We start from the raw sequence: 16663 nt of genomic DNA on the forward strand, positions 1-16663 counted from the left end.
AACAACGTTTTAGCTACACTGTGATCAACAAACTACTCTTTTTTTTCTGATTTTAATTTTGCAGTTAGTAATTTGTAGACTGCTAGAGTTAGAATTTAGACATCATGTAAGCCAACTACTTCATTCTATAGATGAAGAAATGAAGGCTTATGGAATGTCAGTATTGTCATCCTCCTAGGTTGCAGCAAATTTAGCACCTTTTTACATGTTTGTCCTGACAAGGGCTCTACTGTTTATGATTCTGAAAGGCTTCTTTATATTTGAGTCCAAAAAATGTCTTCGTATCATTAATATATGTATGTTTGTGTGTATCTTTTCTTTTATGCTAATTTAATATCTTAGACAAGGAAAAGGTCCCTTAAGCTATCTTGGAATTTCTGAAAAAAATATTTCATAAACTTTCAGCCTTTTAACAGATATTTAATAGAATTGCATAATTAAAATAATGTAGTTCTGTTTATGTCTACCTCATGGCTATAACAGTTGTATACACATTGTTCTTACAACACAAAGAAAAATCAAGCAAGGGTTTCTCAATTCCATTTAGAAGCCATAATTTTGGGGGGAAAAATTAACTGCTTAACATTACTAACTTAACCTCTAGTACATCCTTTTAGCAACCTCTGAATTTATTTAGATAGACTGAGCTTAAAGGCTCAATTATATTCATCCAATTTGAGGTATCAAAATTTGAAAATGGAAAGTCTTTAAGACTTTAGACAGAAAAAGAAATCATGACAATATGAATAGGTGAGTTATTTTGTCTTGAATGAAGCAATGTGGAAGTAGGAAACATTCAACCATTCTGTCTCTTTCCTGAAACCTGAAGAGAATAGTCAAGTCATGTGATAACTATTCACATAGTTAATCAAGTGATAAGAGGGATTATAAAAAATAGAATATTGTTTAGGCCCCAAACCCATTTTACTTTCAAAATGAATAAAGTGACAAGAGCTTTTGGACTACACCTTAGGAAATTCATCTCAATATATATGTTAAAGATGTTAAATTCAATAAAGAAATGACTTGCATCTATTTCAAATCTGTAGCATAATTAAAATGCATACTAAATATGCCACCTGAAACTACCCTAATTTTGGCATTATACAGTGTCTGGAATTATTTGAAAAGTCCCCAAAGGAGAGGTCAATGGTAACAGACAATTCAGTGAGATGGAATACAAATGAGCACTCACATGAAGCAGTCCATTTTCATGGAGCTGCTAGCACATCAAACCAAAGTCCCCCGGATCTCCTTTACTAAAAACTCTGAAAGTGGTTACGCAAAAAACAAACAAACAAAAACACACACAAAAAAAGCAGGGCAAGTCACAAAATAACAAATTGGATTCCTTTTCACTGTTGTAATAACAAATTTACTCCCTATTCTTTTGCAATCTCTTTCACAGTATCTGACCAATTTTTTTTCCCTCAGGTTACAGGCTTTTGACAAAGCTTGATGTTACTAGTTCAAAATATTTTATGAGAAGGTACATGATGTTAGTAAGACTGGGTTTGGAAAATAAAATATATTTTGATTTTTTTTGGCTCCAAATCAAAGCTACCATTAATGAGTCAATTTTGGCCATAAATATATAGTGCCATTACAGCTCTTATTGTACAATTAAAGGGCAAATCTGATTAATGTATCATTGAGTGGCAGATAGGTTTCAACTCCCATACCGCTTCTGATTGAAGTGGATTTCTGATGTGACGACAGGCAAGAAATGAATTTATCCTTCCTGACCTCCACCATGCCTTACATATGCTTGACATGTAAAACTATGCAGTGTTTTACTAGCAACTACAAAGGGTGTATTGTCTCTTTGTTAGTGATCTCTTGCTGAGATAACAAAAACACAAAGTTATTGTAAGTCACACTATAGCTACATTGTGTACAGATGTCTCTTGTCTTAAGGAATTTTAAACATAAAAGATGTAGTCACTGCTAAATAAAGATGCTATCTCTTGAACTATGAAACAGATTATTATTATGGTCTCTATTTTATAGCTTAAGTGATCAAATTAGAGGCAAAAGGAACTAACTAGCTTCCAGGAGTTGTCCATGAAAAATAAAAGGCATCTTGAATTTATAATGTATTGTAGGAAAAAAAATGTGCCTGACCAACAGTCTTATTATGAAAAAGGTTTTGTTGAAATATAGCTACTGTATCAACACATGTTATCAGCTACATGAAGGATCAATCTCATTCTTAATTTATTTCAGAAAGAGTATAAAAAAGAGTGGAATGTGAAGAGGATCTGATAAAGAATATTATATACAAATGGGCAGGAATTGATATTTTTTCATTTAAAAAAAAACAGCTGGTATATCTGAAGGTGCTTGTTTAATATATCAAATAAGGTAATGATGTAGTAATGAGATTCAATCACTGGTTCCCATATGAACAGGCTGTATGACCTGTATTTAGGGATTTAATTCTTAGTTTCACTTTTTCTAAAATGGAACTATCAATACCTGCCTCAGATGTTTTATAGAGCGATTGAAACCATGCAAATGAAAGTTTGTAGCTTAGCACCTCAATGCCTGGCATACACTCAGCATTTGGTAAGTTCTTTCCAAAAAATAAAAAGATGGCCAGAAATAGTCTGATACTAGACAAAGACAAAAATTAGTTTTATTTTGGCATATTCATTTATCTACCATCTTTATCTTCCTCTTCTCAGAAATGTGATCTTCCACCATGAACAGCTGAAGGATCATACACCTTCAGCTTAATGATCATAGCACATAGTCCCTGCTAAGGCCTTACTGCAACATTTTTTTCCCTGCTATCTTATACTTTAACACTGAGTAAACAGCATTTTAAAACAAAGATCAGACTCTTGGTGTGCAAGGTCCACATAAAATCCCATAACAGCTTCAATTAATATCCCTCAATACTATTTTCACATGCTAGTAACACCATTTGAAAAGTGAAAAAATATATATATTAAACATGCATATAAAATTATAAAACAAATGTATAATACCAATATTGTAAACCATGAAAGAAAAAGGTTATCTTTTGATCATATTCTTACAGATTCAATTCTAGTTCCCCTATTATTATGTCAAAACATAGTATTTTTTATTAGAACATCTATTTTATTTTATACCCATTTCTGTGATCTAGTTTCCTGCCTGTCTTAATTTTAGAAACATGGAAATTTCACACACACATTTATTTAGCCAGTTGCATGGATCTTTCAGATTCATTCATTCTATAAAATATCCCCCAACTTTGAGTACTTAGCAAAGTGCCAAACATTTATCTATATCTCTATAAATACAGATGTATCAATATAGATTTTTAAATAAATAAATACAATTAGCTCATGGGAAGTTAAGTGAACTACTGTTTGTTTTACGTCAACTGTGAAATGTCTGCAACTGTGGTTCTCAATCAGGGGCACTTTTGCCTACCAAGGGACATTTGGCAATACCCAGAGATATGTTTGTCTGTCACATCTGGAGGTTGCGGGAAAACTGTTACTAGCAGGTAGAGGCCAGAGATGCTGCTAAGTATCCTACAATGCACAGGACAGTCCTCTACAACAAATATTTATCAGGTCCAAAATGACAATAGTGCTGAGGCTAAGAAACCCTGGTCTACATGGAAATTTAATAATCTGACATCCTTCAGAAATCAAACTAATAATCTCTTGTGAGGTATTAATCTTAAGAGTGTGAACTATGCTATCTGACTGTAGAAATGTAAAACAAACACAAAGTATTAAAGTAATACAGCTAGGTAGCTTTTTTGAGTCTACATCATATGACTTTTAACATCTGCACAAACCACCCCTACTCGTGCTATCTCTGACAAGATCCCTGCAGCCTGCTGATCCTGCCAGGGGATCCGCACTGCAGTGAGCACAGAGAATTGAAATGTTATAAGCAATGGGTGCTTTGTCAGAGTTGCTGCAATCTGCAAGTCAATCAGGCTTAATTGATCCAATAAACAAAAACATTACATCAATTATAAAACCTCCAGAATCACTGTCATGTTGTCATTGATTAATTTCTACTCATTTACTCAACAGAAAGAGTTTTGCAGCAAGAAATAAAATGCTTTAAATGACATCTAGTCCTTCTAAAAAGCCAGGTGTCTAATTATAGCAACTCCTTTCCTCTTTCTCTCTTTCAGGCAGCATTATTAGCTGCAGACACAACTAACTCCTTGCTGAGAGCAACACATTTTTAAAATTTTAGATGCTGGTTTCCTTATAAGAAAACGTGGAAGAAAATAAAATTCTGTAAGATAAATTGGCTGAGGTATTAATGATTTGGATAATTTATTAAACGCACAGTAATCACCTAAATATGCCTTTGAATCATTTTTAATATTTGAGTTAGCTCCTGTTAAACAAGATTTAATCTCCCTAAATAAAAAAATTCAAGACATCAAGATCAATTTTGTTCCACAATCTTTTTAAGGGTAAGCTGATTAAAAGCACAAATCTGGTATCTATCACTATCCACCTGAGTCATTCAGGGGTTTTCCATAGCTTTTAAACTCTTCAGTTCAACTCACAAAGTCCCTCACAACCCAGGCCTAAGCCTCTAGCCCTGTGTCTTTCCGTTTTTCATAACTGCCCCTTAGCATTTGCCACTCCCATTGTATTAAACTGCTACCAGTTTCTGGAACATCTTGTATTTTTTTCATGGTTCCTTGACTTAAAATATAATGGTGCCTCAGTCTCGCATGTCTTCCTTCTCTTTATCTGCCTAGTTTATTCCTTCTACTTATCCTTCAAATTACTCTCCTAGCATTACTGGAACTACACAGAAGAGTTGCCTGCCTCTCTGTCTTCTGTTTCCATAGAACCAGGAGAACTCATTCATGTTCATACTCCTCTGCTTTCTTGGATAATCTTCTGATTCTCATGTGAGATTAGATTCTTTAAAGGTAAGAAGCCTCAAATATATAGCTACAGTCTCTGGCAGCACCTAACACAGAACAGAATAGTCAACAAATGCTGGTGACTGACTGAACCAATGGTGAATCAACGATGACGCTTTTATAGATCTGGATATATGGGTTTTTTTCCCCCTACATTTACAATGGTAATATTTTATTCCTCATCTGATCTAGTCATTATTATATCACATACATATAAAATACCCTGTAATGAGGCTATTTACACATTGAAACCTTCAAGGCCTCAGCATCTGCTACATAATAGCTGTTTAATATATATTTAATGAATGAATAAATAATTTGAAAAATTATTAAGTATAATTAACCTAAGAATAGCAAAATCCAGATAAAGTTAACTAACAAAAGGAATGGATATGCACAACTTATCTCCTTTAAATATTCAGAAAAAAAATGTATATGACAGAGTGTCAGCAAAATGTTAACTGGCAAATCTACTTGAATGGTATTTATTATACTAGTATTACAATTTTTGTTGTTTTTTTTTTTTTTTCCCAAAATAAAAGCTGGGGAGAAAATGACAGCAGATATAATAAATGTGGACCTACTTAATGAAGGGTCAACAGAGTTCTATGCAAGCCCTAAGAAGCAGCTTAGGAGAAGAACCCCCAGTTAGGCCTAGGAGCAAAGCGAGTTAATTAGAGAGGACATCATAGGAAGAATGATTCCTGAGGTGAGCCTTAAAGGACAGATAGAGATGGGGACAGGAAGAAGAGAAGGGGATTCCAGGATGAGTAAGTGAGCTACATGGCATGGGCAGGAAGGGACTGTTCATACTGGATTTTTTTCAATGAAAAAAATTAAAATTTTTATTAACATTACCAAGATAATTATTAAATGGGTATATGGTTTTTAGCTGTCACTAATCTTAACCATGAAGGTTTGGGATATAATCGTGGGGCTCTTGTTATAGTTGGTTTAAAAAGGAAGCTGCTTTTGCTTCAAAATATGAAAGATTTATTAGAGGAGGGAAAAACTACAGGATTACTAACCTGATTATAAGCAAAGACCAAAGGCCTATTCAAGACACATTAGGCTGAAGATGCTAAGAAAGTGACAGAACAAGGATATCATAAATTAGAGATGATTAAACATTTGGAAATCATCAGGGACCTGGCCAAGGTATGTGGTTGCCATGACAAAGCCAAAAGAATATACTGAGGACTTGACTAACAGGTATCCCGGGCAAAGCTGAACAGAGAGGGAAAAGCACAAGGTTTTCAAAAGGCAGTAGGTAGAATTTGTAAATCTCACTTGAAATAGTTTCTATGTATTATTGTGCTTTGTGTTTTATAGTGAGACTGGTCTAACTGCAGATGAAAAGATAGGCACTGTAAAACAGGAATGATTTACCTAATGTCTGAACTCTCTCCTAGCTTTTTAAACCACTATGAATCACTGGGGAATTTTTGTATTTGAATATAAGAAGAAGCCTGGAACTCACATATAACAATCACATTCATTAACACCATCAGAGATATCTAGCATCATCTCTTATCTTTCACTAGGCTCTTCTCTCAAATTCCAGAATGAAAATCTTGGGATTCTTGAATCTCCGCCTCTCCAGGAATGTGCAGGAGCCAGCTTACAATGGCTGGTAATAGCTGATTGGGAACATCTCTTCTGAACTCCACATTTAGTGACTTCACTTAGGTATCTTGAAGTCTGTGATGTTAGGGTCTGCACTACATAAATCAGCAAAGCTGACAAATCAAGTCTCCAAATCTTATAGGTCTCCTTCCCTACCCCTTTAAGAGCAGGTTGATAAACATTTACCAGTATACCACTGGATACATCTCACCTAGATAGGAGGAGCCAACTAAGCATTCTGTGATAAATAGATGGAATTTTAGACCTGAATAATATTTAAATAAAAATTATGTGAGAAATGGAAGTACTATTTGTTTAATTTTAGTTTGGCAATCTGTTGATAAGCAAATCCATTTGGATTCTTCTTTTAAATGACTTGAAACTTACAATGTAATTTGTCCTGCCCAAGTAACTAGGTCAAATAGTTTCTTTTGCTAGTGACAGCAAAGAAGGATGCAAAAACAATTTCTTGCTTATACATATAGTTAAAATCAAATAATATAATAGGCATACAAACATCAATTGTGCTATTTCAGGGATATAAGATTTTAATATGCAGGGAAATAATTAGTCATTGTTCATAAGTAGTAAATCTAGCTTTTGAATGAGTCGAATTGTTTCCCTTTCAAGGGAAATTAATCAAATATATTTTTAAATGTATTTTAAAATACATTTGATAAAAAAATGTTTATCAACCTGCTCTTAAATACAACTGGTATCTTCCTAAAGCATATGTATTTATTACTTTAAAAATCAGATGAGACTGGGCATGGTGGGTCATGCCTGCAATTCCAGCACTTTGGGAGGCCAAAGTGGGAGGATCACTTGAGCCCAGGAGTTTGAGATCAGCCTGGGCAACACAATGAGACTCCATCTCTATTAAAATAATAATAATAAAACCCACATCATGTCTTTTGTAATTCGGATATAACTGATGTGGATAGCTTACTTTGTTGGAAAAGACAGTTAAACTAGTGCTTTCTTATGTAATCTATCATCAGCGAAGAAGCAAAGTATGGTTTAGCAACATGAATAAAAGGAAAAATGAAAAACACAATGTCATCACTTGGATATCTCAATTCATTCTCCTTAAGAGCAAAGGAAATAGATCTATTTACGAGGAAAACTAATTAAACTGGATATTTAACAGTAAATAAAACTTTTTTTTTTCAAATATTTCTTGCTCTCTTTTCTATCCTTCATCCTAATGAGTCATTTATATGCCCGAAGGTAATTTTCTACTCTACTTGTTTTCTCTTTAGTCATTTATTCCATCTTTTTTCTTTCACAAATCAGGACTATATAATTCTCAAGAAGCCAATGATTTAACATTACCATCACTATCTTCATCAACACATTTATGTTTAAATATGAATAAAAATGAAAAGTACCTTCATATCCATAATCAAATATCATGATATATTTACAAGAAGTGAATAAAGTTTTACATGACTTCAAAGCTTCAGAAATCATAATCTGTCTCTTAAGGTTAATAATTCTCTCTTTATACACATTTCACTCTTCATGAGATGCCTGGAACTATCCTCACTGATGTAGTGTGTGAAATTTAGAAGTCTAAAATTAACAAACCCCCTTTTTCTCAAATGCATCTTACAAGCATACTCATTTCTTAATTTATACATACAGACACAGACACATGCACACACACAGAACCTTCTAACTTCATTTTGACCTTTTCAAGTGTGTTCTGCTCCACGTACCCCTCGAATCTCCATATTTATTTCAATGAGTTGTCTTCCTTCCTCTGCCACCATCCATGTCCTGATAAGCTGATGACGCACACCATGAGCCAACCTTATTTCTAACTCTTCACAGTTCTCTGCTTCAATCACTTTACATCATCTCATTGAAGCTTAGATTCCCCTAATGAGTAACTTTACTCACTCACATAAGTCTACAGCCAATGTCCTGTGGGAGTAGTAACTTAAGGAGGCAAGAATAAGGTAGGAAAACGCAACATTTGCCATCTGAGATTCAAATACCTTAACACGGTTGTCTACATGCCCTTTCTCCTGCTCCACTCTACTTTACCAAAACACACATACATATACCATTAAAACACCAATTATTGTATTACTGAAATAACAGTAGTGTTTAACCATTCCTGCCCACATCAACCCATAGCTGACTTCCCTGCTTCTACAAGACTCCATCTCAAAGTTGGGAACATAGCACTAAGAAAGCATGAGAAAACTGCTACCATGATTTATATTTACATAACAATATTATTGTATATACAACTCACAATAGCCATTTGAGGTAATCACAGCAGATGCTACCTTGTTTTAGCGATAAGGAAATTGGCTCTGAGATGTAAAATATCAGTTCAAAGATCATATAACCAAGGAGTAGCTATGGTCTTGACTATAATCGTGGGCTTCTGAAAACTGAATCCTGCCTCCTTCCTTGTGTCACTATTAAGAATAGTAGCCAATAATATCACAATCCACAGCTACCATTCTTGAAGTTCTCTATGGGCTTGTACTATAATGGGCTCTCTATTCATATTCTCCCACCAGCCTAGAGAGATAGGTAAGACATGTTTTGTAATTCAGGACGGCATGATCTCTGTTGAGAAAGTGAGGAAAGTGAAGATCAATATTTATATCAACAGTATGGTAAATTTGGGGTTTTAAATCAAGTCTGCTAATTCCTAGACTGTCTCTCTACCACAGGACCCACTGCATTCGGTATTACAAGCACGGTAACATCACAAGGGAAATGCATTACTTTGCATTAAGATACACCTGGGGAACAGTAAGAACATACACATACACAATACACACATATGCCCAGATCCCCTCTGGAATACAGAATGAAAGTAATTGTATTTTTATCATTTATAAAAAGAAAAAGGAGGGCCGGGTGCAGTGGCTCACACTTGTAATCCCAACACTTTGGGAGGCCAAGGCAGGTGGATCATGAGGTCAGGAGTTCAAGAGCAGCCTGACCAATATGGTGAAATCCTGTTTCTACTAAATATACAAAAATTCGCTGGGTGCAGCTGTAATCCCAGCTACTCAGGAGGCTGAGGCAGGAGAATTGCTTGAACCTGGGAGGTGGAAGTTGCAGTGAGCCAAGATCATACCACTGCACTCCAGCCTGAGTGACAGAGCAAGACTCCAAAGAAAGAAAAAGAAAAAGAAAAAGAAAAAGAAAAAGAAAAAGAAAAAGAAAAAGAAAAGAAAAGAAAGAAAAAGAAAAGAAAGAAAAGAAAGAAGGAAAGAAGGAAAGAGGGAAAGAAAGAGGGGAAGAGGGGAAGAGGGGAAGCGGGGAAGCGGGGAAGAGGGGAAGGGGGAAGCGGGGAAGGGGGGAAGGGGGGAATGGGGGAAGGGGGGAAGGGCGGAAGGGGGGAAGGGGAAGGGGAAGGGAAGGGAAAGGAAGGGAAGAAGAGAAAAGAAAAAAGGGAAACAATTTCTACAATGTAAACATCTGAAGGTATAGTTACATTATTTTATACCATACAATTAATTTCAGTTTGCCAGGTACGATATACTTCTACACATATGCCCCGTCAGAGGGCTCCACTTCTCCTAAATAAGATTATCATGAACAGTTGAACATTTTACCCTTAAAAAAATATAGGAAAAGGCGGGTCGAGTGAAAAACAAGATATATTATCTAAATCAGGACAATTTAGGTAGGGCATGATGGCTCATGCCTGTAATCCCAGCACTTTGGGAGGCTGAGGCAGGCTGATTACTTGAGGTCAGGAGTTCAAAACCAGCCTGGCCATCACGGCAAAACCCGTCTCTAGTAAAAATATAACAAGTTAGCTGGGCATGGAGGTGGGCACCTTTAATCCCAGCTATCTGGGTGGCTGAGACATGAGAATCACTGCAATCCAGGAAGTAGAGGTTGCAGTGAGCCGAGATTGTGCCACTGCACTCTAGCCTGGACGACCAAGTGAGACTCTGTCTCAAATAATTAAATCAGGACATTTTAAAGAATGGACGTTGTCAGGCAAACCTAGACTAGGAAGCTTTCTCACCTCCGTAACACATTCTAGTATTCAGTTGTTTCTTTTAAAAAGCAGATTCTGGTCAATATATTTTATAAAGCAACAATAGTCTTACAAAAGTTAAGTGCTATTGGCAGCACATAAAAACTGTGGAAAGTATTAATTCTAATCAATCTCCTTAAAGAACACAGTAATAATTTTTTGGGGTAGCTTTTTTTTTTTTTTTTAATGTAAAGGGTATGCTGGGATATGTGTTTATCTTAATTTAAGAGTATTAAAATTGCACCTGAGCATAAAGCATAAGTTAGGGAGGTTTTTTTTTTCTTCTTCTTAGCATACATTTTAATGAGCCAGAGAATGATTTCATAAAGCCATGAAAACTTCACACCATTCTGGAATTCTTGCTTCTTCCCATGAGAAACAAAGTGTTGTGAAATGGAGGGCAGAAGCAATTTTGTGTATCTTTCTTTTTAAAAAAAACTGGCTCTTTTTTCTGTGTTCTAGTAAGGTATAAGGCAGTGCTGGCTGTCCTGTGATAGCTGTTTACTGACTGACTTGGCACAACACACGTTGCACATGCTTTCTTGTGCTGCTCTCCATGCTATGATTTTATCAACTAGAATACTGAAATTGGTAGAAGCAGATGAAATCATTCTTGGAAAAAAGTCACACACACTTAGTAGATAATTTTCATAATTATTTTTGAAGTTTTGACTCTTCAGTAGTACAGTAAGTGAATATTAACATTCAGCATAATCATCCAAGTTTTGGACTATCATAATATGGTCTTGCCTAACTGTGTAATATCTGTTGCACATTAATAAAAATTGCATTTTTCTAATTGAATGCTCATTGGACAATGGAAAAACATAAAAAAAATGGTTAATTCCATGATCTTATAAAATGTAAGTGTTTCAAACTTAACGCACTTAAACTAAAATGGAAATTGTGTCAATTTCTAGGATTACCAAATACATATAACAAACCAAACATTAAAATATTTTGCTTCATTTTATTCAACTGATGTCAAAGTATAATCATTTTTGATTTTTATTTTAGTCTAAAATATATGTATGTCCTAATTATGTAATCCTTGTAGGTTTAAATTCGTAAAGCCAAATTAAACTGGACACAGGCACTGTTCTAGACATTTGTGTATACTAAGTCATTTAATTATCATAACAACACTGTAAGATAGATAATATCAATTGCCAAGTTGACTGAGACAGTATGAAGTCAAGCTGGTAAGAAGCCTGGCTCTGTAGTCCCAGCACTAATCATGTTGCTATTTTGCCTCTCAGGCATTTGGGCAGAGATTGGATCTCACTTTTTTTTTTTCATATTTTCTTTTAATTGTTTGCTCATTCCTTCACTCAATGTATTGAGCAGAAAAGTACCAAGCTCTGGAGGAAAAATGATGAATAACAGAGATTTCTGCCTTTCAGTAGTCCCAAGTTTGGTAAGGAGATTCAACTTTTGATGAAATAATTATAATCCACTGAGAAAATTGCTGAAAATGGGTAAACATTTCTATAGAAGCAAATATTAAAGGGGAATCATTTAAACAATGAATTTCAATTTCCTCATCTGTAAAACTGGCACTAAGTAACAAGTATTTATCTCTGAAAACATATAATTCTATAACATAATTAAACATGCTAAGAGGGTATTAACTTTTCTTATGCAACAATATGTGCCCTGTTTTATTCTATATAAACCAAAGGCTTCAGTGCAGTTTTTTTTTAATGTGGTAGAATTATAAAATTAGAGTGAAATAATTGGGAATGTAAAACTCCAATGTAAAATATTTGCTTTATTATTTTTAAAATTGAAGAGACCCCGAATATAGAATTAAGCAGTAGAAATCTTTTATAGTTCTTTCATTAATCTGTATGATCCACAAACTCAAGTAAGCAATTTTTTTTTTAAGAGACAAGTTTTGCCCTGTCACCCATACTGGAGGGCCATGACACCACCACACCTCACTGCAGCCACCATGCTCCGTTGTAATTACTATAATTATTGTTTTTAGAGATGAGGTCTTGTTATGTTGCCCAGGCTTGTCTTAAACTCCTGAGCTCAGGTGATCCTTCCACCTCAGTCTCCTAAGGTACATAATATTTTAATAGCAAAGCACTTCTCTGCAATGCAGCCATTTTAAAAAATGAGTTCAATTCATATATCATTAAAGCTTCATATAGGACAGACTGGTAAGAGACCATAAATAAAAGCTACTGTCCTCAATTAGATGCCTCACTCTTGATTATACTTTCAACAACAATTTAGTCTACTGTCTATTTCTTTCTCCCTCAATCAATCTCTATCAGGTAGCAATCAAATTACCTCTTCCACTTAAATTGGGGGATTAGGTCCTAATTTTCTTTAAAAGTACTCACCAAAAAGAAGATAAATTATGTGTTCATACTGATTTTCTCTCATCTTTTCTAATACTTCACCAATCCATGTAGCATAGGTCAGGTGCTCTTTACTCTGGGAAGGCTACAATGGGTGGGGCTGCAGAGATTTTGTGAATCTCTCAATTTGCATGCCATATTTCGAGGTTACATGCTGATGTGTACTGTGTTTTATAATGTCTACCATATTTTCAAAATGGGCTATAAGTCAAAAAAAAATTAGGACTCACTGAGATAGTCTCTTCTTCAGTAATTAATATGCGTAAGATATGGCAAGGGGTTGATAATTAGTGTAGAATTTATATTTTAAACTTCAATTCACCCAGTGACATCCACCTCACACCATTCACCCAGGCCCTCACGTATCAAAAAAAAAAAAGAAACACAAAAAAGAAAACAAATGACCCAGCGGCTTGGTCAATTCCTATGTACCGTTTCCTCTACCTGACTACTATAAAAATGCAACCTTTTCAGCCTCTGTTGCATTAAGTTGGTGGCAAACTATTCTAGCCAAGGGACACTAAGCATAAATGGTGGTTTGACTTCCCAGAAGAGATTATTGGAAACCAACGTTCTTTTCCCATCTCTCTCTGTCACAGCCTCAGCCACTTTAGAAGTCACATGTCACAGGAAGACAGAGTAAGCTTGGATTCCTGAGTAGTTAGATGAAAGAGTACACCAAACCAAGTATTTTCAGGAGGAATAAAATCAAGTGGCTAACAAAAACTTTTATAGCTTTATATATTTTAGGAATTAAAATAGCTACAATTTTTCACTTCAAATAAAATATTGAGTCTAAAGCCATAAAATGGTAGACAGTTCATAATATTTCTATATCTACTTAACTCTACTTTGCAAAATAGATTATTGATTATTTATGGGGAAAAAAAGTGGACAGTAAAGACCAAGTATGTGCTTAAAGCAATGCTGGACATTTACGAAGTACTTTTGAATCTCCAAAATATAATCTGAAAATATCATAATAGTAGCTAACATTTAATAAGGCTTTATCAGGTGTTAGACCCTGTTTGCATGCTTTTTGTGTTTCACTTCATCAATTTTTTTTGTTTTGTTTTTGTTTTTTGAGACAGAGTCTTGCTCTTGTTGCCCAGGCTGGAGTACAGTGGCCCCATCTCGGCTCACTGCAACCTCCGCCTCCTGGGTTCAAGCAATTCTTCTGACTCAGCCTCCCAAGTAGCTGGGATTACAGGCATGCACCAGCACACCCAGCCAATTTTTGTATTTTTAGTAGAGATGGGGTTTCTCCATGTTGGTCAGGTTGGTCTTGAACTCCCAACCTCAGGTGATCTACCCACCTCCAGCTCCCAAAATGCTGGGATTACAGGAATGAGCCAGCATGCCCGGCCCATCAAATTTCTTAAAATTCATTTCAGCGAAGAATTTTAAGTAACCCCGTGTTACAGATGACACAACTACAACTTATAGTAACTTCTATCTGATTGCATAGCCAGCGATTCCTGAGGCCAGAAGTCAATACTAGTAGTCTGACTTCAAGCCCACTGCCTTAAAACACGTCTAGAATTGTTTACATATAAAAAGGTGTTTTCAAAATTGTTATATCCTGTAGGTACAAGCAAAAAAGGTCAGGATTTGAAAAATATATTCAAACCGTGAAATCACACCTTTAATAAAACTTGAAAGCCTGTAACTTACAGGAAAAATAGCAACCATAAAACAAACACTAACATACTACATGTTTTCTAAATGAGAGGCATAGATAACATTTACATTTAGTTAACTTTTGCTTAGGGTTATTGTTGCTATGTAAGAATCAGAAGATAAAATCCAACTATTCTAATCAAGAGATTTGTGCCTACAGTATGAATCAGACGAAAGATAATTACATAATCAAATTTCATTTCTTTGATATAAATCATAGCATTTAACAACTATTTGCCTTGCAAATTTTTGTCTTTTCATAATTTTTTTTTCAGTTAAATGTTTCTACTTACTACAATGAATTATAGTTACAACTTATCTGGCTTTGGATGTATCCACTTCTGAACTCTAAGTTATGTTTGGTTGTGCAGTAACTTTATTAACCAGAAAAAAAAGAGTCTGATACATAATAATCTGCCCCGTTCATTAGAAATTGAGGATTTGTTTTGAAAACAGCTTTGAGGTTCACCTAGGTAGCTAATCAGTCATCAGTCTTGCACTATGATCAACAAGCAAGGCTACAAAACTTCTTCCACTGAGAGCACTGACTTTTGGGGTTACTGAAATACTTTAGAACACATGCCTGGATAAAACATGTCCTCTGCCCTCATGAAATTCAGTCGAGATGGGCCTATATGGCAAAGTTAAAATAAAATATTTTTTAAAAGAATAAAGAAAGGAGTGTGGACCCAAGGCAGAGAACTACTCAAATGACAAGGATGACTGAAATGAAGGTAGTATTAGGAAATGGAATCTGGCTAAGTACCTTTCATTTCTGTGTCTCAGAAAGTTTTTGGTTCATATTCCATTCAAGGCCAACCTCTCTAACTCACTTTTTAAAAATCTCTTCTCAACTTCTCTGACATTTCCCTATTTTAGCAATTTGTCATTCATTCTTTCACTCTCCACTGACTGTTGCCCCTTCCCTTAGTGAAAAAGACATGCTTCCACTATTCTGCAGAGGAATAACCCCCACTGTTGTACAACAATCTCTTCTGTGCTTAGTTCTTCAGCTAACTCTCACTTTCTTATTGTTACTGAATTTCTCTATAGAGTTGTTTAAATGTGTTGAGGCCTCATGTTCTATCTCCCAATTTACTAGTGACTCATCTTGAAATCTGGTTTACAATCTGAATTTTACCTTCCCTCTCCCAATTCTACTCAACTGCTTTCAAAAATTACTTTCCTTTTCACTGCCAGAGTGATTTTTTTCTCATTTTTTGTCTCCTCTTAGCATAACTAGTTACTTCCTGGTTTTTCTCTTTTGACCTGGCAAAGTGCCATCCTCATTTACCTGCTATGTATTAATCTATTCATTCTCTGGCATTTTGTTTTGATTTTCCTCCTTTCTGACTGCTGGTTATAGAGAGATGCACCAAGGTTTGTCTTTCAATCCCTTCTTCTTACTGTACATTCTCTCTGGGTATTTTCTTTCTGTAACAGCACTATCAGTTCTATGTAAACAAGTTTCAGATGTTTTTCTGTAAATTTAACCCTCCCAAACCAATTACATGTTCTCCCTAAAAAGAAAGAGAAAACATCAATTTTAACACCTATATCTCTTATCTTAACAAAGGGCAATGCTCCAGGCTTAGTCATCCAAACTATAAATCTTGAGGTTATTTTCTGCTAACCTTCCTACCTACATGTTGAGAAATGAGTGATAAAACAGTAGCATTAAAAACACACACATACATTTACTGTGCCCACTTTTTAATGCTTTTTTACTTCTTTGAAAGCAACACCTCAATTTTCCTGAAATATCTTTGAGTAGGTTATGCAATTTTATTGTTGAAGATGGACCGCTATTTAAAAAAAAGGAACTAAATACTTTCTTCTTATTAGGATGACTAAGAGATTAGTCAGAAATTATATCTAGCACTTCTAGTTGAGTGATTTCACCTAGCAGCAAGAGTAAAAATTTTTTGTAGTGCAGCTCAGAAAAGTCAGACACTAGCATTTCAGTAATCTGTTTGGTGTCCATTTGTTTTTTCATTTTTTAACATGCCATGGATATGTTACATTCAGCTATTCACTTAACAAGTAAGAAGTTTC

The 16663-nt window shown here is 35.1% G+C and overlaps 1 protein-coding gene across 50 annotated transcripts in view; it reads right to left on the bottom strand.

The window, feature by feature from the left end:
- Nucleotides 1-16663, bottom strand: part of MBNL1 (muscleblind like splicing regulator 1) — a 205514-nt gene that overhangs the window by 89440 nt on the left and 99411 nt on the right. The gene's annotated exons all lie outside the window — the stretch shown is intronic.

The sequence above is a fragment of the Sapajus apella genome, unplaced genomic scaffold (genome assembly GCF_009761245.1).
Source record: "Sapajus apella isolate SASKATOON/1434 unplaced genomic scaffold, GSC_monkey_1.0 scaffold4, whole genome shotgun sequence".
NCBI lineage: Eukaryota > Metazoa > Chordata > Mammalia > Primates > Cebidae > Sapajus > Sapajus apella.